The sequence below is a fragment of the Terrapene carolina genome, unplaced genomic scaffold (genome assembly GCF_002925995.2).
Source record: "Terrapene carolina triunguis isolate 2854851 unplaced genomic scaffold, T_m_triunguis-2.0 Scaffold97, whole genome shotgun sequence".
NCBI classification, from domain to species: domain Eukaryota; kingdom Metazoa; phylum Chordata; order Testudines; family Emydidae; genus Terrapene; species Terrapene triunguis.
The window spans coordinates 19,826,808-19,851,817 of NW_020664448.1; positions in this window are offsets into that span (position 1 = coordinate 19,826,808).

Here is a 25,010-nt window from a genome sequence, read left to right on the forward strand (position 1 = left end):
TTGTAAAGTAATCTTTTGAGGAGTAGTGAATTTGCTAAAAGCACTGCCTTAATCACTATCTTCTCTGCATGCTCAGCTGAATAACACAATATGGCCCATTTTGCATTCCATAGATATCATTCTGTATTGTAGAGGGCTGCCAAATAGAAAGTGACCACAGTACTCCCTCACTGAGCCAGTCTTTTATGGGCTCCAGACTAGTAAAATGCCACCATTTGATTAAAAATATTGTATGTAGTTATCTAAGCAATGACTGTTATCCTTGGGTCTGCATCTCCTCAACTACACTACCGCAAATTGAGCATAACTCCGTTAAGTTCTATAGGTGAAATCCTGTTGTAGCCAATGGGAGTTTTGCCATTGACTGGCGTGAGGCCAGGATTCCACTAAATAGATTTTCACTGATTTAAGAGCAGGGTAAGAGGAGAATCAGAATGTATAATTTTACACTGATATGTCATCTTTCTTTTCTGTTATGTGGGACCTATATATGCAATCAACTATCATTGGTATTGGAATTATTGTTTTTTCCTCTATCCCTGAACTTTTGTAAAACTATTATTTTTAAGGGTAGTTTGTTGTATTTTTTGTTTTGTTTAAGATGTGATAAATGCTTTTGGATCAGGATGGCTGAGTGAATGTAATTATGATACCTAACTAAGCAAACAGTGTTTAGGGTACACAATGACCTTTTCCAAGTGATTTCCGTATATACATGAAGTATAAAGTATGACATGCTGATTCTTTGATGAACCTTATCATAAAGAAAAAATGATCTTTTTATAGGACAATTCTAGAGTGCTATGTAAGTACAATGGCCAGGCTATTTAATGCCAAATCAGCATGCGTGACAGTTACGTTTCATAATCTTTTTATTCCACAAAAGCATTTTTTCAATGGTATAATCCCTGTAAAACTTTAATTATCTTGCTGAGTGTGACAAAATTTATAAGGCAATATAGTCAGCACCATTTATAAGTATACCTATTCTAAGGGCACTCCAGTTATGGGAATTGCTTGAAATATTCAAAAAGAAATGGGGAAAAAAATCACTCAAGGGTTTTTGTGTATGTGCATTTTGTTAAGGGCGTGAAAAATAGGCCCATTTCACAGAAAATGTTACAAAGGTTTGCAAATTAGCAAGGCCAGGTCCAGATCCAAGTAAAAATCAGCCCATTTTGAGCAAAGGTGATTTTTCAAATAAAAAATTGTGCAACCACCTGATTTTTCCTTAGGTCCATCTTCTAGGCTGACCTTCACATGTCACCCCCCCTCCTCTCCCCACCTGACTCACTCTGTGGTATGACAGGGGTGCAGAGACCTCCTGTTCATCTACCCCACCTGCAGCTGGCCCCACACAGCCCACCCTTGGGTTTAAGTGGAGCAGAGGACATTTTACAGGGCTCCTCACATCAGGGTGAATTTCATTTTCAGAGAGACAAACAGGTTTTTTTCCGCCTCAGTTAAGCTGTATGGTCGGATTATTTCCATGTTTGTTTTGTGGAGAAAACCGTGTCATTTGTGATCATGAGGCAAGGAAGGATGGTCTCACAGTTGAGGCAATGGTTTGGGACTCAGGAGATCTGGATTCTTTTCCTGACTCTGCCACAAACTCCGTGTGTAACATGGGACAAGGCACTAGTGCTTGCATCTCAGTTCCTGATCTGTCATATGGGGCAGATACTTCCTCACCTTGCAGGGTTCTTGTGATGATAAACACATTCAGTGTTGTGAGGCACTGAGATACTACATAAATAATGGCCAGGCAAGTAGAGAGAACTATTACAGTAAATCCTAAGATGGAGAGGCTATAAGTTAAATCCTTTCGCAAGTAGCCAAGAAGTACTTCTCCAGAATCCTTAGTGACAGAGCAATGCAGCACAAGAAGCACAAATTAATATTTAATTTTGCATTCTAACTGAGATAGAGTATATTAATATCTATGTAATCCTATCTAGTTAAATACACATAATTTACTTTGTAAAACTTTCTATTTGTCAGGGTCATGGACTATTGTGCAGAAACTCAGTGACAACATTCAGATTCACTACATCACAGCATCTGTCTCTCTCTCAAGTAGATCAAACACACTCCCAGGAAGCAGTTGCTTGCAATGCACTTTGACATTCTTAAATTAAAAGTGCCATATACATTTATTTATTCATGGAAGCAGGTATTTCTGGGATGTTAATATTCAGCTCAGAAATGGTTGCTCATTATATCTTAGACACCTCCAAATGAGACCTGATTGTAGTTCTGACTTGCTGGTTTAGTCATCTCACTTAATTCAGATGTGCTGTCAAACAAGATGTGAAATTTAAAAAAAAAAAAATTAAAAAGATTTCTGTCAATTCCATAGGTTTATGTTTACTGAGAAGTTTCTTTTATTTAGTTTCCCCCACAAGTTTTTTTTAGTGAAATACACTTTGTACTCAATGTGGCACAAGAACGAGACATCTTCAAACAAGTTTTGCTTTGTAATATTTCAAATGCTACATTTGTGCAACTTTTCCCAATGTTCTTAAAATTATATTTCAGACATACATTTTTGAAAAGTTCAAATTAAACCAGATTAGATAATGCTCCCATTTTAAAATTAAATTGCGTTCTAGATACCCAATATCATGAAATGGATAAATGAATTGCCGTGCTTAAAATTCATCTGACAACTGGGAGGTGAGCGGGGTTAGTTTCATTTGAGGGTGAGAGAGAGTCATGGGAATCACCAACTTAATTAAAATAATCAATTTTGAAAGGAAAAGGGAGTCATGGGTGGACACATGAGTAGACCCAGGAGACTTGTAGGTCTAATTCTACTCAAAACCTTTTATAAAGTATGAGAGAATTTTAAGAGGTTTTCATATTTCTACTTCAAAATTATTAGCAACCTAGAAATTGTTTTGCTTACAATTCCAACAGCAAGCCCTTATCAGCTTTGAGTGTTAGTTTTACTTAAAACTATTTCTATCATAGGAATTTCTATAATGCCCATCACAGTAATAATTAGGGGGTTCCCAGGTAATTTAAGTCTGCATTGTGAAGAAGATTTACTGGATTCTTCTATTCTCTTTTCCCTGGTTATACAAGGCCTTGCAGCAGTTAAATAAATATTTGGGGTGGGGGGTTTGTTGTTGTTTGCTTTTAGGGGAGGGTGAGGGAGGTGTTTAGGAATATTTTTTCGTTCTCTCTCTCTCTCTCCGGTTGTGGTGAGAAAGCTTCCTTAGAAAGGAAGGTCTTGCAGCTTTCCTTCTAGGTAATGAAGATCAAGCTTAGTCTGAGCTACTCTGGAAAACTATTCCATATCTGGATCCCCTCAAAATAGCCATGATTTATCTCTGGTTCTCATGTGTTTTCACCGAAGGTTTGTGAACTCCGCTGTCCCAGAGAAGTTGGCAGGTCCTAGCTGAAGATGGGGTTGCAGATGTACCTCACATTCAAATCAAAATGGGCCATGACTCTACAATGATTTCCTTTTTCCTTTCTGAATTTCTTCATGGAGCTGGCACCACAAAGCCCTCCCTGTATAGGCTACATTATTGCAACAGATCTTTTCAGGTGAGAATTAAGCTCATTGCTATACAGCAAGTGCAGTTCACAGAGAAAACAAGCCTTTAAGGGTCCAACTTGCAATAGATTCAGCATTTGAAACTGGCCCTAAAGATTTACCATAATATTATCACTTGAAGGCTGATGGGAGATATGATTTCTCTCTATAAATACATCAGAGGGACAAATACCAGAGAAGGAGAGGAATTATTTAAGATGAGCGCCAATGTGGACACAAGAACAAATGGATATAAACTGGCCATCAACAAGTTTAGGCTTGAAATTAGGTGAAGGTTTCTAACTATCAGAGGAGTGACGTTCTGGATTAGCCTTCCAAGGGGAGCAGTCGGGGCAAAGAACCTAACTGGCTTCAAGACTGAGCGTGATAAGTTTATGGAGGGGATGGTATGATGAGATTGCCTATGATGGCATGTAGCTAATCTGCAACTGCTAACAGCAAGTATCTCCAACAGCTGATGATGGGACACTAGATGGGGAGGGCGCTGAGTTGCTACAGAGAATTCTTTCCCAGGTGCCTGGCTGGTGGGTCTTGCTCAGATGCTTTGAGTCTAACTGATCACCATATTTGGGGTTGGGATTTGGAAAGGAATTTTCTCCTGGGTCAGATTGGCAGAGACCCTGGGTGATTTTTGCCTTTCTCTGCAGCCTGGGCACGGGTCACTTGTGGCTTAAACTCATGTAAATGGTGGATTCTGTGTAACTTGAAGTCTTTAAACTATGATTTGAGGACTTCAGTAACTCAGCCAGAAGTTAGGATCTATTACAGGAGTGGGTGGGTGAGGTTCTGTGGCCTGCAGCGTGCAGGAGGTCAGACTAGGTGATCAAAATGGTCCCTTCTGACCTGAAAGTCTATGAGTCTTGTAAAAGCTCCGGTTTTCTTAAGAGATGTTTTCTAACTATTTATGGCTATTTCCTAGAATCCTGAAACACATGATGGGTGAAAGTTCACTATTTAATGTGGACAAAAAAAGACTTTAGACTGAGCACTTAGAACCAAAAAGGAAAAAAACAAAAACCCAAAACATTAATTCAGAACACAAAGTAAGAAGCAAGTATTTAAGTAATTTACCCTTTGGAAGGGTTTGCTTATGCATTTCAAGCCATTCCAATGCTAACAGGTCTCATTTCCCTGATGTAATTAGTAAAGAAAAAAATTGCCTGTAGGTTCATTAAATAAATCCGCACTTTTACTGCTTGTGAAGTTAATGATCACTAATGCAGATGATTGCTATGGACACAGAAAACCAAGTTCTTGTTACTCATCAGCAGTATTTTATTGAAGGGAGTATAATTCTGCTTTTAATTCTTTAGCATTCAGAAAAATGAATGTTTTTGTTTTTTATTTTAATAACTGGAAATTACCCTAAGTGGGAGAGAGTCGTGTAGTCTAATTAAGATAAAGCTTTTTCAGAATAAAACAAATTATTTGTCTTATTCTAGACATTGTAGAAAAGCATTTGTTTATATGCATGTTTTATAACTCAGACCCTCCATCAGCATATGAAACTTAATGCAAATAAGTATTTATTGTTGTGAAACTCTTCATTTAATAACTAAAACTTCCAATCAAAACAAGTGTTAATATAAATAATAAAGATTAAAAAATAGGACTTTTGGCCTGATTAACACAAAAAATGTAATTCCTCTAAGAGAGTTGGGCCTATCAAAGTATTAGTCTCTTTTGGCTGAAGGCTCACCCCCTACAATTGGTCAGTTCAGTCTGTGGTTTAGGGGGGCTCCTGAAGCTAAGTTCTCAGATAGCAGCATCTGAGAATAATATTTCTACCATCTCTAGTTGTCTAGGAGGAGATTCCATCCCACTGTGGAAGTATATGACCTGTTCTCAGCAATACATGACTTTGTGATCGCCCATCTGGTCTACAGCACAGCAATATGTCTGGGTATAAAACCATCAGCCCTCAGGAAATGCCAGTTAATACCAAACACTGCAGCATGTCTCCTCAACAACACAGGCTACTATAAGTACATCAAACCTGTCCTCAGCTCTCTACATTGGCTTCCCACACAATATCAAGTCAAATGCTCAATTCGGGGGTCAGCAATGTGTCCGTGGTAAAAATGTTGAGGTCCGTGGTGATTTTTCAAAAAATTGAATGACGGAATGACATTACCCCCCGCCCCAATGTCCGTCACTAAGTATGGTAATTTTGTCAAGTGTCCATTGTGCAACTGGTGGTGCTGACCCCTGGCTCAGTTCTTATTGTCAAGCTGTCTGGAGTGGCTCAAGAGCCTGAGTAGCAACCTCAGAACTGACTGTTACAAACCAGGGCACAAACCCAAAATTGGTTGAGTTCTATACTTAGATTTCACCAATGAAGTGATTTCACCAAGTGTGAACTCCTCAAGCACTATAACCACTTTAACTTAGAGTGACAGACAGTCCTCATGGTTACACTGGTCTATCTGGCCACCTAGGTAAGCTTGCCTTTGTGATAGATGGTCCCTTACAACAAAAAGCACAACAATATTCAGGTTTATCCCATTCCCAAAGGCCTAGTCACTTACGCTGGGTCAACTGCACCTTAGATCTCACACCAAAAACAATGCTTGTAGGCAAGCCTATAACACACTATCTAAAGATTTATTAACTAAGAAAAAGAAATGAGAGTTAGTTGAACACACACACACACATGAGTTACAGTCATAGGTTCCAAAAGGTAGTGGAAGCTGCTATAATAAGCAAGCTCTGTACATCCTTTAGGGCTAACCCAGGCCAAGCACTGGAGAGCTTTTGTTTAGGTTTAGTATCCTTGCCCTCTCAGAGTCCACACAGCATAAAGATACAGTTTCTTCCTGTCAGGGATTTTTCTTTCATTCCCCCAAGAGTTCAAGCTGATGGGATGAGTTCTCATGCACCATGGGTGTGGGAGGAGCAATCAACAAAGTCTTTTGTCCTCTGATATTCCACAATGGTCAGGCTGGTGCCTATGGGCCTTCTTTTGTTGGGCAGGAGATAACACCTCCTGTGGAAAACTAGTCTTTCACACTTGGTAATGCTTCTCTCCTTACTGTTGGTTTACAAGTATCAGAGGGGTAGCCGTGTTAGTCTGAATCTGTAAAAAGCAACAGAGGGTCCCGTGGCACCTTAAAGACTAACAGAAGTAATCACCAAGCATTCTCAAAACTACGATACCCACACAAGGAAATAAAGAAACAAATCAACAGAGCCAGACGTGTACCCAGAAGCCTCCTGCTACAAGACAGGCACAAAAAAGAAACCAACAGAACTCCACTGGCCATCACCTACAGTCCTCAGCTTAAACCTCTCCAACGCATCATCAGTGATCTACAACCCATCCTGGACAATGATCCCTCACTTTCACAGACCTTGGGAGGCAGGCCAGTCCTCGCCCACAGACAACCCGCCAACCTTAAGCATATTCTCACCAGCAACCACGCACCGCACCATAACAACTCTAACTCAGGAACCAACCCATGCAACAAACCTCGATGCCAACTCTGCCCACATATCTACACCAGCAACACCATCACAGGACCTAACCAGATCAGCTACAACATCACCGGCTCATTCACCTGCACGTCCACCAATGTTATATATGCCATCATGTGCCAGCAATGCCCCTCTGCTATGTACATTGGCCAAACTGGACAGTCACTACGCAAGAGGATAAATGGACACAAGTCAGATATCAGGAATTAAATGGCAATATACAAAAACCTGTAGGAGAACACTTCAACCTCCCTGGCCACACAATAGCAGGTAATAAAGGTAGCCATCTTACAGTAAAAAAATTTCAGGACCAGACTCCAAAGAGAAACTGCTGAGCTCCAGTTCATTTGCAAATTTGACACCATCAGATCAGGATTAAACAAAGACTGTGAATGGCTATCCAACTACAGAAGCAGTTTCTCCTCCCTTAGTGTTCACACCTCAACTGCTAGCAGAGCACTTCACCCTCCCTGATTGAACTAACCTCGTTATCTCCATTCTGATTTATACCTGCCTCTGGAAATTTCCATTACTTGCGTCTGATGAAGTGGGCATTCACCCACAAAAGCTTATGCTCCAATACTTCTGTTAGTCTTTAAGGTGCCACAGGACCCTCTGTTGTTGGTTTACAGTTTCAGAGTAAACACTTTTACAGTTACAGAGCAAACACAAAAATTACCTTATAACATGGCATGCAGATATAATAAGTGAGATGAATGCATACAGCAACTTACAAGCATTTGATCAAGTCTAAATCTAATACCTATTTTAACAATATTAACACACAGGTAAGTCAAACTGGTTTCCAGCTATGTACTTGTCAGTGTGCAGTTGAGGCCTAGGGGCCTTGGCATGAGTTGGCAACTGGTCTGGCAGCATCACACTTATTGTCAAGGCATTTAATGGCCTGGGCCCAGGATAGCTGAGAGATCATCTAAAGCTCCAGCTTGAAGACTGGTTGTCAACTCCCTTTCCCAGGTACAAATGGAACTTTTTATCAAAAGGGTAACGCTCATCTGTGCAGTGGATGGAGCTTCCTCAGGAGCCAGCCCAAACCTGTGGAATGACCGTCACAAACTTCTCCACCTTCTGCTCTAATTGCACATCTTCAACATGCTTTCCCTAACATAAACTCATAGTGGTGTGTATGTTTATATAAACAACCCAAAACAAAAACCCTGCCAAAACAAAAACCTACACTACTCACACACTTCTCCCCCGGGGAGATGATAACAGAGAGAATGAACCACATGTGACAGATTTTAGTCACATGTCATAACACACTACTGGATGATGCTCAGGTACTGCAGTGGTGAAGTGGTATAAGAATATTTATAGTCAAGAATAAGCTCTTCTAATGACATTTCAAGTCAGAATGGCTCTAGTGCTGTGGTCTTTACCTTGCAACTGATGTAATGAACAGGTGTTTTGCCTGGGTAAGTAGGCAGGCTAAGGCAAACAACTAACTTTAGTGTTTTTAAGTTATCTTCCCAAGGAATTTTACATGCACAAAATGATAACTGCATGGAAAATAAAATTTGGAGAAACTATGCTAATCAGATGTAATTGTTAGCATAATACTGATACTTGTGTTAAAACTCTGAGCATGCCCAGTATGAACTAGAAGCCTCAGCAGAGATAGACTGAGCTCATTCTTCTTAGCATATGTGCAACGTGCCTCAGGTATCATGTGACCAGGATTCATCACTGAATTTGGGCCATTGAGCGGAGTGTGCACATAATTATTTTTGCTGTGCCTTCTCGGCAACCAGCCTGACTCAGTGCTTACTGGATATCACGGAAACCTGGAATTAAGTGACGTGCCCAAGGTCAATCAGGAAGTTAGTGGTAGAGTTGGGATTGGGATTCAGGAATTGCTGGCTAACCATCCTTTTCTCATATCACTACACCGGACTGTCCTTTTAAGTACTGTGGTTGCTATTAACAAGTCAACATTTACCAAGCGTTATCACACCAAAGTATCTGCGCTACAACATTTATTTCTTATTGTAATTATAGGGAATACTATTGTGTAATAGATGTTGCGGGAAACCTGAGAATCCAGCTTCTATCTTTGGAGTCTTTCTGTCTACAGCTGTCCAACAAGCACTGCCTCATGTGCTTTACTAAGCCCACCATTTAGCCATTCCACACTGCTGACTTTGTAGTCTAATCATACCTCCAAGCTACTATCACCAGTAAAACTGATTTCAGTGCTGTCATAAACATACATAAACATAAAAATCCCTTTTGAGCAGCTGTACTGAATCTTTACCTATAAAGGGTTAAGAAGCTCAAATAAGCTGCTTGGCACCTGACCAAAAGGACCAAAAAGGAAAGAAGATATTTTTAAATCTGAGGGGGAGGGGTTTTTTGTGCTCTCTTTGTTCCCTCTCTGGACGGAGAGAGAGAGAGACCAGGCAGGTAAAACATCTCCTGAAATGATTTAAGATTACAAAAATTGTAAGTAAAGGGCAAAGAAATGCATTAGATTATCTTTTGTTTTAGCTTAGTGAATTTTCCTGTTTTCACAGACACCATTCATAGAATATCAGGGTTGGAAGGGACCTCAGGAGGTCATCTAGTCCGACCTCTTGCTCTAAAGTAGGACCAATCCCCAGACAGATTTTTATCCCAGATCCCTAAATGGCCCCCTCAAGAATTGAACTCACAACCCTCTGTTTAGCAGGCTAGTGCTCAAACCGCTGAGCTATCCCTCCCTTGGGAAACAGAGTCAGAGGGGAATCCTCTGTGTTTTAAATCTTTTTATTTACCCTGTAACGTTACCGTCCATCCTGGTTTTGCAGGTGTGATTCTCTTACTTTTTTTATAAATAAAATTCTTCTTTTAAGATCCTGATTGATTTTCAGAGTCCTAAAAACCAAGGGGGTTGGTTTATGCTCACATTGTGACCAATTGGTTAGTATATTATTCTCACGCCTCCCCAGGAAAGGGGGTGAAGGGGCTTGGGGGAATATTTTGGGGGAATAGGGACTCCAAGTGGCCCTTTTCCTGAATTTTTGTCTAAATCACTTGGTGGTGGCAGCAATACTGTCCAAGGACAAGGAAAGGATTTGTGCCTTGAGGAAGTTTTTAACCTAAGCTGGTAAAAATAAGCTTAGGGGGTCTTTCATGTGGGTCCCCACAGCTCTACCCCAGAGTTCAGAGTGGGGAGGGAACGCTGACAAGTGCATAGTTAGGTTTCTGATTGCTCTTAAGGTTTCTTCCTATCTTCAGATTTCTCCAGCAAGCATACCATCCTCTGTGCTGACTCGAGTTAACTAGGACCACATAATACAATGGGTTGGCACAGGCTTCTAGCCAGTTGGCCTCCTAGGCAGCAGAAGGCCACTGTAGCCACATCTGTCTGACTCCAGGGTTCCAATGGTGACAGACCATGTTACCCCTAAATAGGCCTTTCTGTGCTTATTATAATATATTTTGATAATAGTAGTGCATAGGGGCCAACTGAGACCAGAGTCCCATTGTGGTAGGCACTGTACAAGCATTGAATAAGACACCCACCTGAAAGAGCTTGCAATATAAGTAACAGTGTACATTCTAAATTAGCATGTTTCAAAAGGCTGCCAATATTTTCTCTTGGACCTGGTCTTCAAGTAACAAAAATCCTATTCTTATGCAAATGAATGGAAAAGGAGGGAGGAAAAATAAAGCTGACATATGCTATATTAGTAGAATAATCTCTAAAATTGAATTACCTCTAAAGTGAGTGTTTTTCAAAGTTTTCAATGAGGCATTAGCAGCTGTTTAAAAACAAAACATAAATCAGAAATTAAATGTGAAGAAAAATTAGACTGACTTTTAGAATTTTTTTTTAGAATGCTCAGTTATGAACTCTAAGAATATTCCAATCCATGTAAACAAATTACACTCCAAGTCAAAATAATAACACACCATTTTAAAACCCACCCTTCATTCAATAGCCTTACATTTTTGTACTGATGAAAAACAATATTTCAAAGAGCCAAGACATTTAACAAACATTAGTTACACTATTTATTCCAGTAGCATTTTGAGATTATTCATCTGGCTGTTGCTAAGGGAACAGCAGAACAAGAATGCTGCTCTGCAAGAGATAAGCCCATGGAAAAGTAAAGTTAGATCAAAATAAATGAGCAAGGTAGGATGTGTGTGTGAGTGTGCGTATTTGCACAACCATGAGACAAAGGATAGCACAAGTAAGTTAGTAAAGTCTGGTTCTCATCTAACTGGAAATATCCATTTTCTCCCATTATAAAAACAATACTCGAGTATTTTCAGGTAGTGTTCCAAAGCACTGTATTTACATTACTACATACTGCAAAAAGCTGTGAAATTTTGGGACATCACTGTAGAGTATTATAGCATGTTTTGTTTTGTTTTGTTTTGTACATGGGGGGTGGGTTAAGACAGTCTCTGAATTATTGCAAACTAGACAAGCCTCGAGAATCTGCAAGTACTGGTGCTGTGGTAGATATGTTCAGAAGAAGGCTCAGCCTACCATGCAAGCCAACATTTAAAAAGACTGCCGGCACACCCACTGTACATTGCACGGAAGGGGGAAAGCTAATGTTTTTCTCACACTCTAGACTTCTAGCCTGGCTCTCTTCACATCCCACCATCCATCACTACGCTGAAATCAGTGTGTTCTTACGGGGGGGAGGGGGGACAGGGAGTGGACATCCTCAAGTCAGGAAGAAGCTCTTAAAGAGTTAATTCAAACTATGTTCTCTTTCCTCATTCTATAGGTTTCGTTTTTAAGTCTTCAAGCCATGCATTGCACTGTTAAACCTCTTCCCTGAGGGACTAGCATTCAGCAGGGCAGTGAAGAATCTGCTCTTGTGCTGTGGGACTCCCCTGAGCAAAATTCCAAGGCACAAAATTACCTACATTCAACTTGGCCTTTGGGAAAGGCATGGCCTATAATGGAGAAGGAAGTTCCCCTCCTGAAGGACTGACCAGTCTCATGGGAGCCTTGGTGGCTAACTAATGTCATACGTCCAAGGAAGGAGTAAAGATTGTGGAACTGGGCCTCATCCAGAGCTTCTCCCAGCTTTGTACAACTCAGGAAAGAGCTGTCACAGGAGGAGACTCCCACTTATCTTCCCTCTCCAGCACCAAAGAGCACAGGCTGCACTGTCCTAAAGTGTGGTACAGCCTGTGCAGTCCCTCTGCTCACTAGTCACTCAAGGAAGTGCTGTGTGCCTACAAGCTCCCCACAGGTCAGTGGCAGCTCTGGACTGTAGCCAACGTGAGCCAGTAGCTAAATGCTGCAATTTGACCCTCACTGAAGGCTTTGTTCTTCTCAAAGAGAACTTAGCCAGGTAAAGTAAGTCAATCTCCAGGCTTCCTGGGTTTCCTGTGACCGACAGCCCTGGCTAAGGGCCAGATTCTGAGGGCCTTACTCATGTTCTGTAACTTACTCCATTCATGGTGCCACTTTATTCAAGTCATGAAGTAAGGTGCTACTCTGTATGTACAGGGGTCTCAGAATCTGCCTGTAAGTGTTCTGAGTTGAGCCTTTTCCAAGAGCAGAGTCCAATATTGACTTTACTGGGACTGCACATGTGAGGAAGAACTTCTCAGCATGTGTAAGAATGGAATAGAAAGCAACTCCTGCTCTATTTTGGGAGGGTTTCCATTTCTTTTCCTTACAAAAACAAGAGACAGCTGTGGTTTTCCTATTCCTAAAGTCTTTTATTTTTACTGGTGTGCAATTCATAATCTTTCCACACCACCTTTCACAGGAGTGAGAACCAGAAGGAATGGGATCTCAATGTCTCTCAGAGCAGCCTGTTTTAGCTATGACAAAAATGACTATTTGTAGTACCCTTTAGAGTGCTGTGCTTGCATTCTGCTAAATGATCCATCAAGCTTTGGGAAAATGCTGTTTAGTTCACAGAAGCACTGTCGCTAAACTGGTATTGGGGCGATATATTGCGGAATGTTTCTTTTTATAAATCCCTGTTAGTAATTGTAAGAATTTTGCCTCTGAGCCTAGGGGCCCAGGAAGAAACATTATGCATATATCTTCAAAAAATACTCATGGTTTTGTTATATTAATCTGCAATATTATTTGAGTGAAGGAAGCAAATAAATAAATCCCAAAAATCAGTAGGGGGGGGGGAGGAATCTTTACATTTATTTTTTCTAACAAAAATTATAAGACCATGAACAAAAATGGAGATTTTTCTGAAATCTGGGATGTGTAAACCAGATTTGCCTGAAGCAATCTGTGTGACATTGTGGTGATTTACATTGTTTTGTACTGTACAGTGCAATTACATTATTCATAAAATGGTGGCATTAAAAACACCTCCAAGCACTGTGCAGTATTTCAGCATACTGGGAATTACTGTTCTATTGCTAATGAAAGAAATAGTCTCAGATTCTCTCCCTTTAAATAAAGCTGCCACCTTTCCTTTTATAATTATGATTTATTGACTATTCCACAGCACTCAGAGGTTTTGTGACTATTGCCTTCTGTGCTTAATTAGGACATTATCTATAAGCAAGATATCTTTCATTAGCATCTGCAAAGTGAGGGACAGCACATGGATTACTAGCCTACTGAGAAATTGTGCTGCTTGTCACAGACGTGTTGGGGATGGTGAGGAGCAGAACCTTCCCATGGAGAGCACAGGCAGGGGCTGTGTCTCAGGGACAGAGAATCTCACTCCCTCACTACACCTAGATCTCGGGGGGGGGGGGGAGGGAGAATAGCAGGGCCATTGTCTTCTAAGCAATGAGTAAATCTTGGTGAATAACAGATTTTTTCTGTTCACTGTCAATTCAAAAAAAACTTGAAAAGGTTTTGTTTTGGGTTGTACAAAATATTTTTTGTTTGTTTTTAAATTTGTAAAATAAAAGTAAAGGAGATTTCTGAATGAAAAGTAGTTGTGAATACAAAAAATTCAGAACAGGGACTTCAACATGGGTTTTCTATATTCTAAGTCAGGGCCTTACCCACTAGGTTATTAGCTACTTGTGGAGGATGGGGCAGACGTGTATCTTAACAAAAAAATCTGGAAGTTCTTGGTTTCACTCCATGTCAGAATGAAAACAAATGTTGAAATCACAAATTTTTCTTGACAAGGAATTCTTGTTTTCTGATCAGTTTCCGATCAGTGATGAAGTTTCTAGCACTGAGGTTAGAAGAGAAAGGACTTCCTGGCTATTAGTTTTATGCTCAGTCCACTAGATTATGTCTCTCTCTTATTACTTTATTATTTTTATTTGGTATAACTGTAATATTGTAAAGATCACCCAAAAATCATTGGGTATAGGTCCTGATCCAGCAAAGTAATTTAACATGGTACCATCGAAGGAGGTTCCACTGAGGGAAGCATGGTAGATAGTAAAACAGTTGGAGTGTTTTCTTTTTGGATAATGTTGTTGCTTTGAAACTGTGGCAAAATGGTAGCCTATGAGTTACATTTCATTGACTAATGCTCTACTACAACATGTAATCAAGAGATATTTCTGTATTGCCGTATTTGATTTCACTTCTACAGTATATCTTTGTTCCTGTCTGAACCCTACCCATATGCCATTACTCAACTCAAAATAATAGGCCTGCAATACTGTCTCTTGTTCCGTGGACACAGCAGCGGTAGCTTCAACTAGCTAGCTCAGCATGCAAAGCTGAATCTCCAGTGTAAAAATCTGTTTTACGGCATTGAGCCCTGCCTTGGGAAAATATATTGTTCTTGTCCTCAACATTAACCTGTGGTCTATTTGTGTTCAGCTTTAGAGATTAATTTTTCTATATACTGTAAATGGCCTTAGTGTCAGAAATTAATTAGATCTACTGTCCAAGCAGACAATCGTCTTCAGTCAGCCACACAAGACACATAAGTCCCCTGCAATAGTCAAAAGGTGCACAAACTAGGACAATGAAAACAAAATAGTTACAAAGACACTCTACACTTTCTTTATAGGAGTCTGAAGAAAAAAATGGATTGTGTCAAACATGCTAATGAAACTGCTCAATGTATTTCTATTTCCCAATGTGTGTCATAAGGTTAATGTAATTTGCCTTGACAGAAGAACATCTGTATGTGTTAGTGACATTAACACGTGAGTCTGCCTGCAAGATGTGTTGTTTTCTATATAAATTTCCGTTTTAAAGATTATTAATTTGGACATATATAACCCCTTGCAGTGAAGATCTCAAAGCACTTCATAAATATTCATTTCACAACATCTCTGGAGATAGGTATAATGATTAAGGCTGCAATTTAGCCACGGAGGTCAGGGAAATCATGGATTCCGTGACTTCCAAAAACCTCCATGATTTCGGGCAAGAGGGACCCCTGCAGCTCCCAGCCTCCATGACAGCAGGGGGAACCCACGGAGTTAGGAGCTGCCAGTGGAGGAGGACCCAGGAGCTCCCAGCCCACCCGCAGCTGCCCAGGCTCCTCATTTTATCATGGATATTTTTAGTAAAAGTCAGGGACAGGTCACAGGCTTCCATGAATTTTTCATTATTGCCCATGACCTAGCCGTGACTTTTAATAAAAATATGTGTGACAAAATCTTAGCCTTAATTATGATACCCATTTTACACATGATTGAATGGAGATTGAAATCAGTAGCAGAGCCAACAGAACCCAGGACTGTTGCTCCAAGCCTAGTGTCTCTTTTTAAGGAGACCATGCTTGAAATGCAAACAGTGTGTCCTTGTGTCATGAGCTTTTTCCACATAGAACAAAATAATATTTTAGGAGAGAAAATGATCAATTAGCTCATCCACTAGTAGTAAGTTAGTCCTTACTCTGACCAGGCTGCCATGGAAATAAATGTGCATTTTGCTGGAATAAGGACTGCAGCATTTAACCCTATTTTTTCCCAACAAAGTATAATTTAAATGTTAAGAATGTGACAATATTATCACATTGCCCTCCCTTCCTTCCCCCTTGTGAATGTGTGTATGTCCTATAATGCCCCCTTCCATCAATATCACTATCATCGGGGGAAGCACACAAATTCCCAGGGAGTGTAGCTCATATTCTAAGGTTAATGTAGTTGCTATTGAAAAGTGTCTGACTGACAGCAAAGGAGACTGAAGTCTTATTTTCATTTCCAGATCAGGTACAGGCAATGGAAACTTCTCCACAATGTGAATTCACCCTGACCTGCAAAGACCCTCTCTTGCAATAAAGCTCTCTCTCTCTCGCTGACAGGACTGCCACCTCATACTAGTCGTACTGATGTTCTTTGTGATGTGGCCACCTGGCATTAGAAAAATGGGCTGAGATCTCCAATTCTAGTTCTACAGGGAAGTGAATGCCCATTAGATGCTGATGGCTACTTGGCTGGATTAGGTTTGAATTTATGTCTTTGAAATGAAATGCTCTGTATTCTGCTAGCAAACCTGTAAGCCATCCCTCTTCAACTACGACTGTTTTATTAATATTATTTAATATTTACATTGCAATAGGACTCAGAAGCCTCCACTGGGATTGGGGCCCTATTGTGCTACATGATGTACAAACACGCACAAAGGCATGGTCCTTGGTTTGAGAAGCTAACAGGGTAAAGTTTTAATCAAATTCACTCATGTAAACTTTCCACAAACATGTTGATTTGTATAGGTTGTAAGAGGTGTAAGTAAGGGCAATAATTGTCCCATGCTAGTTGCAGTTTCCATTAGTTACTTAAGCAAGTATATATGTGTAAATAGGGAAAGCCTAGCTCTCTTGCCAGATTATTCTCCTAGTCATAGTTAGTGGCAGAGGATCCAATTTCTAGCCACATACAGATTCTTATAATCAGCTTTCAGATAATCTTTTCCCCTTCAAGAATACAGATCTGAGATTCTGTGTCATTCTGGTTACCCTCTGCTGTATTTTCTCTTTTTCTATAATATTCTTTGACATTTAGTTCCATAAAAAGAGTGCATGATCTGCTGCTATCAGTGTAACGAGCATTAATATTCACATTCATTATTGTGTTTTGTGATCATGCATTTCCAAGTACATTAGAATGGTTCTCCTCTCACTTATGTTTCAGGAATAATTCATATTAGATGCAGTGCATGCTACATGAACCAGAGCTGCAAAAGCAAAGATAGTGAAGAAGAGAGAAAAGACACCAGCTCACTCTGGGAAAATGAAAAATCCAGAGCAAGAGTTGAAACTTTAAGACATGGGAAAACAGATCTGAGTGACTAATAGATATTGCAGTATGGATGCCTTCTGCCTTGGGGTTACTGGAGCAGGACCTGCTGGTCATCACGTTCCTTCTGCACATTACCCACCGTGTGCAGCATTTGGCCCTTTTCTCCCATAGCCCCAGTCTATGTCTCCTGCAGAATTCTTAGTCCTCTGCAGCTGCTCACAAGGCCTGCTCTGTGGCTACTAACTTCTCTTGAAGCCCTGTTTGCTTGCTCCACAGAATCCCCCCCAGTGCTCTTTCCATCTGGTCTGTGCTCCTATCATGGACGGTTTCATTTTTGTGTCTGTCGCTGTTTCTGTCCGGTTCTTCTCTGTCCCAATCATTTTATCTTTTAACTCCTTGCTACGCCCTACTGGGTGTGCAGGTTGCATGCCTGCAATATCCATGGTCATCACTGCCACTTCTTGCATCACCTTGCCTGCTTCCTGTGTACTCCTGCCACAGCACACACCCCTAATTTTTTCCCACCCCGTTGGAGCCCACACCTTCCCCACTCCACAATTTCCTGAGCTGGCAGTGCGTTTTTATATGACTGGCTTCTCGGCACCCAAAACAAACTCTTGTCCCTGCTTGTTGGTAGGCCATGCTTCTGTATTTTTCCACCTAGATCCCTCTTCTGGGCTAGCCTCCTCCTCACAATTCGTATCGGGGAAGACCCTTCTTATGTGCCCTTGTTGGCCACAGGCAAAACTTAACCTAGGGTCTAGGCTGTGCCTCTGGTCTCCAGGCCTCTGAACAGCTTTTCCTTCCTTGATTCCTATGACCTCTGATGGTTTGCCATCACAGAATCTCTAGGAGGTACTGCTGTTGCCCTTCCAGGATCGCCAGGCACATCTGCAGGTCCACCTGCACCTCCTTCTGCCGTTGTTCGTTCTCCAAAAGTTGCTGGAGGACTGCCTGGGCCTGCTTTGGCTGCCTCACTGATCCCTGAAACTCACAGGGGAATTCAGGTAACCAAATCTGCCCCTCCTTATGCCAATGCATACCTTCCTTCAGCAATGAAGGCTTCCACACTCTATGGATCCATTTTCCTAACTGAACGACACACGTCCTCCCCTTGTATCAAGGGTGATCATCTGTCTACATTCTTCACCAATTGTAATGGGGTTCCCACCCACCACTACTGTGACTCATCATGGCTAGATCTGGGAAAGTAGATCTCACAGCATCAGGTGCCCCCTTTTGATCTCTGCTCATTCTGCAATAGTCTGTCTTCTGGTAACTTGGCCCTCAAGTCAGGTTACTGTTTAGTCCACCCTTTCCGGGGTTATGAAGACCACTGTCCAAATGCCTTCTCCAGATGTTGTTCAGTCCCCACTTGGGGCTCTATGCCAATATACCAGTGGCTGGCATGGGAACACAGGCCCACCTTCTACACAAGATTCCAGCCCAGAGACCCTATAACCAGCAATCCAGGTCTGCTCAGTCCCTGTCCCGCTTGTTGTTTCCCTGGGCTACTTCCTGCCCAGCTTCTCTCATTTCCTTTGCCAGTTTCTGGGTTTACCATGGGAGCCTACTGTACTCTCCATAGCTACTTCACCCCCTCCTAACCTCTTCCTAGTCTCCTTATTCCATGGCAGGATCTCAGGCCTTATTCTGCCCCCAGACTTCCTCCTTGTTCCTGATGACCTCGCTCATCTCAGGAAGTGACTGCAGCCTCCTTCCCCTGCAGTTTCTTTCTTTCTTTCTTTCTTTCTTTCTTTCTTTCTATGCTGCAGCAGATTCAGCATGTGAGGCCATGACCACCACCTACTGCAGTTTTCACATAATCAAAATCTATATCCTCTTATCCCGTCCTATATCCTTAAAAAAGCGTAATAATGCCTTTTTAATGCTACCTCACTTCCCCAATGCTCTCACCAATCCATTCAGACTATATTCTTTCACCTTGAGGCGTCTGAGTTCCTCATAAAGAATCTGTCTTTCTGCAAAATTCTCACTGCCTTGCCATAACAGAGGCTCAGCTGTTTCTTTAACTTTGCATGTTTTGCACAACCTGTCTTTGTGCTTGTTTAGTAGATATAAATTACCATTCAGGTCACAGTGACCTGTTAGCACTCTAAGTACAGTTACTTCACTTCATCTATCAAAGCTGTGAAATAGGACATTATCCTTAAGTCTTGGACATATTTCTTAGAGCTTTCGTCTTTTTTTCTCTTGGTCCATATTTCTTGCTATTCCTTCTTAAATTCTTTCTTAACTAAACTTTTGAATTCCTGTTTACTCAGAGATATTTTTATATCAATCTCCTCATTTTAAGACATTCTTCACTGCTTTATCTGCCATTTCATTGCCAGGTAACCCAACAGGCACTGGAATCCATGCTATTACTATATGTACACCTAATTGTACTCTCTCTGTAATTTAGAACAATATTTCATTGATTAAGTCATTCCTGCTTTCTGAAGCTCCCTTTCTGATCACCATTATACCCGATAAAGAGTCAGGTAGAATAGCAGCTATAATTGGGTGGGCATGCCTTATCCAGGTCAGTGCCAACAGTATGCCTAACAATTTGGCTGTCTTACTGGTTACAAAATTGGATAGTTTTATAGAACTCTTAATTCCAAATTCAGGGATACAAAAGGCCATTTCCAATCTACCAGTATAGATCTGGCAATGCTGACCGTATGTGCCATGTATAAACTCATACATTTTATTGGTCACAGTCCTACTCTTCACTTTGTCATATCATATAATTCCAAATCCACAACTGAAGAGACATCTGTCCAGCTATAGTTTGATTTCCCCTGACTAAAGATTTTAATCTCTTCCAGTTCTTCCCTTTCACTCTATTCTTTTATCCAACTTCTGACCCTGATGACCCGAGTCTGTGGTGCCCAGTTACATCTTGTCTACTTAATTCCCAACAATCCTTGTATATTTGGTTAGTACTCTTATCTTAACTATTTCCATTAACCTTAGCCCAAAACATTAAATGTAACAATTTCATCAGCATTTCTCTGGTAGCTACCTGCATCATACACAACCATGTAATAATACCCACTCCACATGAGATTCACAGAGCTTGGGCTTGGATTGGTTCTAACTTTTTAAGTGTTGGTTTAAAAGCTCTATTGAAGGCATGGCATCCATTATCTGTAAATGGTCTTATCAGCATCATCAACAGCATCAATGGTGTTATCTTATCTGCACCCCAATTGTTCCCAGCAATATGTTTAAGCAAATTTATCCTATCTTTACATTTAGTCTTGATATTATCTATATGACCCTTCCAAGTTAGTTTGTTATCAAACACAACACCTATGAATGTAAAATTTTGAACTGCCTGAATTTTCTCCACATAGAGATATAGGGTCCATTCTGCCCCACGCTTCCCTTTTGTGAAGATCATTCCTTTTGTTTTAGCATGTGAGAACTTACATCCCCAGGTATTTCCCCAGTCTAAAATCCCCCTGAGTGCCTCATTTGTTCTTTCCACAGCTGCCTAAAGTCTTCTGTGTTTGGCCCATATAGCACAGATGTCCTGTGTGATTTGGTTTATGGACCCTTCACTAAAATTAAAGGAGTGATGGAAAAATACTAGGCCAAGAAGACCCCCCACCCCTCAGGAGCTGAAGAGCATGCTCCAAGTGGAGGACCTGCTGAAAATGGGACTCTGGCAATCAAGTGGGGGAGAGTCTGTCTATATGAAGGAAGCCACTTAGTATCTTCTGGGATAGAGAAATCCACAGGGGAAGGACCTGAACTGGGCAGCTATGGGCCTGACCTCTTTTTCTCTTTCCTTCTCCCTGTCACTGTGAAGAGAACTGGGAAACCCTTCCTGACTATCTGGATCATTGAGACTTCTTGACCAACCCATTGTGAGGAGGGAAGCAAAGAGCTGTGGTCAATGGCCATGCCCGAAATGGAAGAGAGAACCAGTGGGGAGAAAGTGGCTGGGGGCATCTGGTCTGGGGTATCAGCTAGAGGAGACAGAAACACCCTCCACCACTTCCCACTGGGGGTCTGGGCTGGGAACCAGTGAAGAGGAAGGGCCCGGGTCCCCCTATCCTTCCCTATGCTCCTATTCAAACTGGGGAGGGGGTGTTGCCTGGAGAAGGACAGACTGTAACCTGGCCCCTAGGCCCCCAGATTGCCTGACAAGGCCCCACAGGCCTTTGGAGACCATTGAGCCATGGCCTGCTTACTAGGCCTGCTGGCCTCTGTGTAAACCCCACTACATCCACAAATAGGGTAATACCTATTCCTGCCACATACTCTCTGGAAGATGATTAAGCATAATGTTAAGCAAGGACTGGTAACACTCCTCTGTGGAGTGCCATTAGTAAATTTATAAATATTTGACAAGGCACTCCCCACCCTGATTTTTATGGTTCTATCACGTAAGAAGTCTCTTATCCACCAGAACATTCTTCCTCTTATTAAAGTTGTGGCTAGTTTATACTGCAAGCCTTCCTCTTGTAGCACATCATACACTCTTTCAATGTTCAAAAAGACAGCTACCATAAACTTTCTGTTCTTCATGACTTTTTGTATGTCCATTTCTAATCTTACAATATGATCAGCTGTGCATGATCCTTTCCTAAAATCACTTTGTATACAGTTCATAATATCATTTCCCCCCAGTATGCTACTAATCTTTCATTTATCATTCTTTCCATAATTTTGTCCACATATGATGGGAGGGAAGTAGGTCTATACACCTCTTGTCCTGTGCATAATTTGCCTGGGTTTCCTATAACCACCGCTTGCTTCCATTCTGCTGATACTATTCCTTTTTCCCCCATATACCATTATAGAATTTCAATAAAACCCTTAAACTCCCCTCCAGCAGGTGCTACGTCATTACATTACAATATGGAGATATCCTATCTCCTAGAACTGGAAGGGACCTTGAAAGATCATCAAGTCCAGCCCCCTGCCTTCACTAGCAGGACCAAGTACTGATTTTGCCCCAGATCCCTAAGTGGCCCCCCTCAAGGATTGAACTCACAACCCTGGGTTTAGCAGGCCAACGCTCAAACCACTGAGCTATCCCTCCCCCCCAATGCTAGCTTTACCTGGAGGCTGCATTTTTACTTTTGTCAGTAGCTTTTCTGAGTTCCCGTATCATGAAATTTTCATTCAGTTCATCATCTTTATTGTCTACCCAGTTATTAAGGAGCTCAACATTTTCTTCAGCATTCTTTTTTGTTCATGAAATTCTTTACTTTGACTGGTATCATTACTAACTTATTGGATCTCTTTTGCTAAAATGTCTGCTTGTCCTAAGTTAGAACTTTCAACTTTATCATTTACTGTAAGACCAGGTAAAATTTTTTTTTACTCTGCATCCCAGTCATTCTTTTAATTTTGTTTATATCTCTCTGAAACCTTGGAATCTTTGTTCATTTTCCCACAATACTTTCTCCAGCTCTATTTCTTTGTCTTTTTGTTAAGTCTTTGTGCCACCACTTTACATCTTTTATAGTTCATTAAGTCCATGCTAGTCATTGTACTTTTTTCATGTTTGCATGCCTTATTTCTTTCTTTGATTGCTGTTTTACAATCTTCATTCTAGCAGGGAACTGGTTATCTGAGTTTGTGGCAATTCTATGTTGGGATTCCCCTTGAGCCTTCTTTCCACTCGTGGCTTGCTGATTTAAGGCTCCAATTTCCAATAGTAAGTCTTGTAACAACATAGGGGTTTTGTTTGTTTGTTTGTTTGTTTGTTTAGCTGGTTGTTTGTTTGCACAATTCATTGGAGTTTCTTTACCACCCTGTCCCAGTTTCATGCTAAAACAGCTCTCCATAGGGGCTGTCTTTAGATTTAACCCACTCCTCTAGTGCATGGGAACCTCCTTAAATTTGAATCCTTCTAATGCCGTTGCTAAACAGCTGGGTTGCAATCCTTGACAGCAAAGCTACACATATAATAAACTACATTACCTGCTCCAGACAAATGGAATCCAGAATCTTAGTCACAGCACCACTGTGCTGAGATTCCCTCTGAGACCTCTTTCCACTTGGCTTCCCAAGATCTTAGTTCAACTCCAGATTTCATCATTCAGGCATCTTTATTCAGCACACAACAAAGCTATGCTAAGATGATCAGACTTAAATTGAGGGGGTGGATGCAGGGTACGTCACAAATGCAAGTTACACAGTAAACCTCTTCCTTTATATATATTTACACATACATTGCATTACTATACATTACATCACACGCTTCAGAATTGGCTTGGTTACTTTGTGGGAACCAGTCCCTGCACAGTATACTCTGTCAATGCACTGTCTATGCATGACCTATTCTTTACCACATCTTACATTCCAGGCTTATTTTGTCAATTGTTGTTTTGTCCATTGTGAATAGCACCAAGGTGTTCCCCCTTAGCAACCATGGACATCTTATCTCTAGCCTACTGATCTATTTACCTCCACAATCATGCTTTCTGAAAAATGTAGCCTTACCCACATCTAGTTACTCATGTCAAGCCAGGCCTACATTTGATATCTTACATATAGCTAGGTTGGCTGCTGCTACAACTCCCTTCATTATATTATCATGAAATTCCTCTAAATTATCACTTATACAATTGCTACTTATCACATTTACTTTAAAGTCCCCAATTAGCTTTTAAAAAGCTCCAGGTAGGAATTCCTTCAGTGTTTTCATCTTTACCTTGGCCTTGATATATAATTAGCATAGGGAAGTGATCATTTCCCATTATATCTGCTTTATAAATTTCCCAGCTGCATTTACTTGCTATATAGCTTGTTGCAGTTCCCAGATCTAAACATGAAAAGGTTCCATCCACCAAATTAAACCTAATGGGCGCTCCAATATTTAATACTACCAGATTGTTCATGTCAATGAACTGTTCTAGACATTCTCCATTATAATCAGTTTTCCTGATTCCCCATAATTCATTATGGCTAATAATGTAGGGGCCTTTGACACCCTTAACTAACTCTTCCAGTTCTAGACTGTCTAGTTTTTTGCATGGATGGTAAACATTACACATTACTATAAAGGTGTTATTATTCTGCAGAGGAATCTCGGCAGTGTTGTACTCAAAATTTAAGTTTTGTATGGCTATTTTGAAATAATTAAGACCTTACTTTATAAATACACAGGACGCCCCCCCGCCCCCTTGTTATGTCTCTGTCATATTTGATTACACCGTATTCTGGAAGTCTAAACATATTGTTTTTTAATCAACCCTGTTTCTTGTGCACATATCGCATTTCAGATTTGTTTTGCACTTCAAAAACAGTTTTCTTTCATTCCTGGCCATGTGTTAATAACTGTGTGTGTTTCAGCAAGAAATAGTTAGAACCAGGTTTAAATTACTTTATTACCTTCATTTAAAATTGCATGAATGAAGTCTATTGAGAGATCGCCTATATGTAAACACTCTTCTGCCACTTTTTGCCTTTTTTTATTCTTTCAGTCTTCTTCCCTGTCCATAAAGTGTAATTAATCTCTTCTATCTCATAAATGCTACAAATTTTGCCTACAAGGAGTACTTCTTCTTCTATTCTCCTTATATTATCTTTCTTGCCCTGAACTGCATTTTGTTGTACCAGTAGCTCTTTTCCCTCCCTGGTGTTTTCCTCTTTCTCCAGTTTCACTGTGAATATCTTTTGGTAGCTTCTGCATAGGATGTTTTATTTTCTGTCTCTCTCAAGCTCATTCTGCCCCCACGCACCCTTTGTATGCTGCACTGTGCTTATCCTCACAATTGCTGCATTTTAGTTCCATTTCTTCCATACAATTCTCGTATGAGTTTTTTCTCTTCCACATTTACCATTCCTCGTTTTTCTCCTTGCAGACAGCCACTACACT